Here is a 2,886-nt window from a genome sequence, read left to right as displayed (position 1 = left end):
CAAGAACATCCCCCTGTGACTAGGGACCCCTGAGGAAGAGGAGTAGGCAGGAGGCTCATTGGCCTACCTATCAGTTGATTTCTCAGCAGAAACTCCACAAGCCAGAAGGAAATGACACAGTATATTTAAAGTGGTGAAAGTGAAGAAGCTACAACCAAGAATATTCTACCCAGTAAGACTCTCGTTCAGATTTGATGGAGAAATCAAAAACTTTCCAGACAAGTAAAAAGAGAATTCAGCACCACCAAACCAGCTTTACAACAAACACCAAAGGAACTTCTCTAGGAAGGAAACACAAGAGAAGGAAAAGACCTACAGAAAATAAACACGAAGCATTTAAGAAAATGGTAATAGTATCATACATATCGATAATCACCTTAAATGTAAATAGATTAAATGCACCAACCAAAAGACATACACTGGCTGGGTGGCTGAAAACGTGTGCACGTATGCACTTCCACTTACCGTATCACTCTGCTTGACCCCTCAAATTGCATGTAATTATTTTATATTGTTAGGCTAATCATGTTCCCATTATGGCTTACAAGTGTAACTGTTTTTATTTTTTGTCTGGCTTTTAATTGTGAAAACTGATAAACATCTTTTATTATTATGATTATGTAACTATTATTCATTTCGTATCATTGTATCATGATTGGTCAACAGAAAAATAATAGAATTCTACATCACTAAAACTGCCATTTAATAGAAAAACTTGTAATCACTTTTTAAAATCCAGATGCAGAATTATCTTGAATTTTTTGAAAAATACAAATGTCCAGGTATTGCTTTACGCTCCAGATATGTTTCTAATGAACAGCCATGTTCAAAAACAACTGGACGATGTAATGATCTTTTACTTTTATCCAGTTGGTTTCACTGTTTCTATGTCACATTCAGTACTCTCATTTCATTTAGCTTATGTTTTCCAAATTCTCCATCTTTTCTTTTTTTTATGTTCTTTCTCAAGCCTTTACCAAGTATATTAGAAAGCTTTTGTATACACACATATAAATAATATGTATAATCGTCCACGGGATTTTCCAGGCAAGAGTACTGGAGTGGGTTGCTATTTCCTTCTCCAGAGCATCTTCCCAACCCAGGGATCAAACCCGGGTCTCCCACATTGTAGGTAGATGCTTTACCATCTGAACCATCAGGGAAGCCTAATATATATTTTTAGAAAACTTATGAATTTTTGCCTAACTAGAAAATGTATAACTTTTTGATTCTACCTCTTTGACTTAGTATGAATAGAATGCTGGATTTCTAATTTTAAAAATAGATATGCAACAAGCAGCAAAGGTTTACTGTATACCCACAAGGAACTATAGTCAATGTCTTGTAATAACCTACAATGGAAAATAATTTCAAAAATAATATATGTGCACACACACAACTGAATCGTCTTGCTGTGCACCTGAAACATTGTAAGTCAACTTCAATAAAGAAAAACTTTCTTCATATTAAGAAAAATAAATGTAAATAAATTTAAAATGGATCATTTTTTATATAATTTTATTTTTATTTTTGGCTATGCTGGGTCTTCATTGTTGTGTGAGCTTTTTCTCTAGTTGCAGTGAGTGAGGACCACTCCCGAGTTGCAGTGCGCAGGCTTCTCATTGTGGCTTTTCTTATGTGAGAGCACAGGCTCTAGGGCATGCGAGTTTCAGTCGTTATGGCTCCTGGGCTCTTCTTTGTGCATTCATCTGTTGATGGACATTTGGGTTGCTTCCATGTATTGTCTATTGTAAATGGTACTTCAGTGAACATTGGGGTATAAACCTATTTTTTTAACTGTACATTTTATAGATGAAGTATTTCCAATGAATATTTTGTGTTCCAATTGAGATGTGTGAAATACACAGTAGATTTCAAAGACTAAGGTTTTTAATATTATTTTACATGTTGAGATAATAATATTTTAGACATATTGAGTAAAATAAAATATATTAAAATCAATCTTACTATTATTTTTTACTTTCTTTACTGTGACTATTAGAAAATTCAAAATATGTGGCTTATGTTATTTTTTAATACTTTGCTTTTACTGGACAGTGCTGGCATGTGCTTAATAAATGTTCTTTAAATGCAGTAATAGAAAAGCCTGGTAAACTTTTGCCTCCTTCCAGTCCAATCTGCAGAGTTTTGTTTTGTTTTTTTTTATGTATATAAAAAATTGGTTCATAATGGCAGAGTAGAAGGATGTGCACTCATTTTCTCCTGCCAGAGCACCAAAATCACAACTAGCTGTTGAACAGCCATAAACAGGAAGGCACTGGAAGACCAAAAAAAGATACCCCACCTCTAACGACGAAGGAGAAGTCACAACAAAACAGTAGAAAGGGCACAATTATGATAAAGTAAAATCCTATGTCTGCCAGGTGGGGAACCCACAAACTGGAGAACAATAATACCAAAATTCTCCCTGTGCTGTATAGCAGGTCCTTGATTATGGAAGGACCTAGAACCTATTGTGAATGTTCTAAGCACCACATCAGGCTTCCCAGCCTGGGGACCCAGCCGAGGGACTGGGAATCCCCAGGGAATTTTAACTCTGAAGGCCAGTGGGATTTGATTATAAAACATCCACAGGACTGGAGGAAATGGAGACTCTTGGAGGACACAAACAAAATCTTGCGTGCACCAGGAACCAGGGGAAAGGAGCAGTGACCCCACAGGAGGCTGAGCCAGACCTGCCTATGAGTGAGGGTCTCTTGCAGACGCATGTGTTGGCAGTGGCCCACCAAGGGGACAGGGGCACTGGCAGCAGCAGCAGTCCTGGGAGATGCCTCTCCATGTAAGGCCTCTGAAGTGTGTGTTAGTTGCTCAGTCGCGCCCGACTCTTTGTGACCCTGTGGAATTGTAGCCTGCCAGGCTCTTCTG

Source organism: Moschus berezovskii, chromosome 12 (genome assembly GCF_049115385.1).
Source record: "Moschus berezovskii isolate FMDL1 chromosome 12, NW_MosBer_1.0, whole genome shotgun sequence".
Taxonomy (NCBI): Eukaryota; Metazoa; Chordata; class Mammalia; order Artiodactyla; family Moschidae; genus Moschus; species Moschus berezovskii.
Note: the sequence above shows the minus strand (reverse complement) of the source record.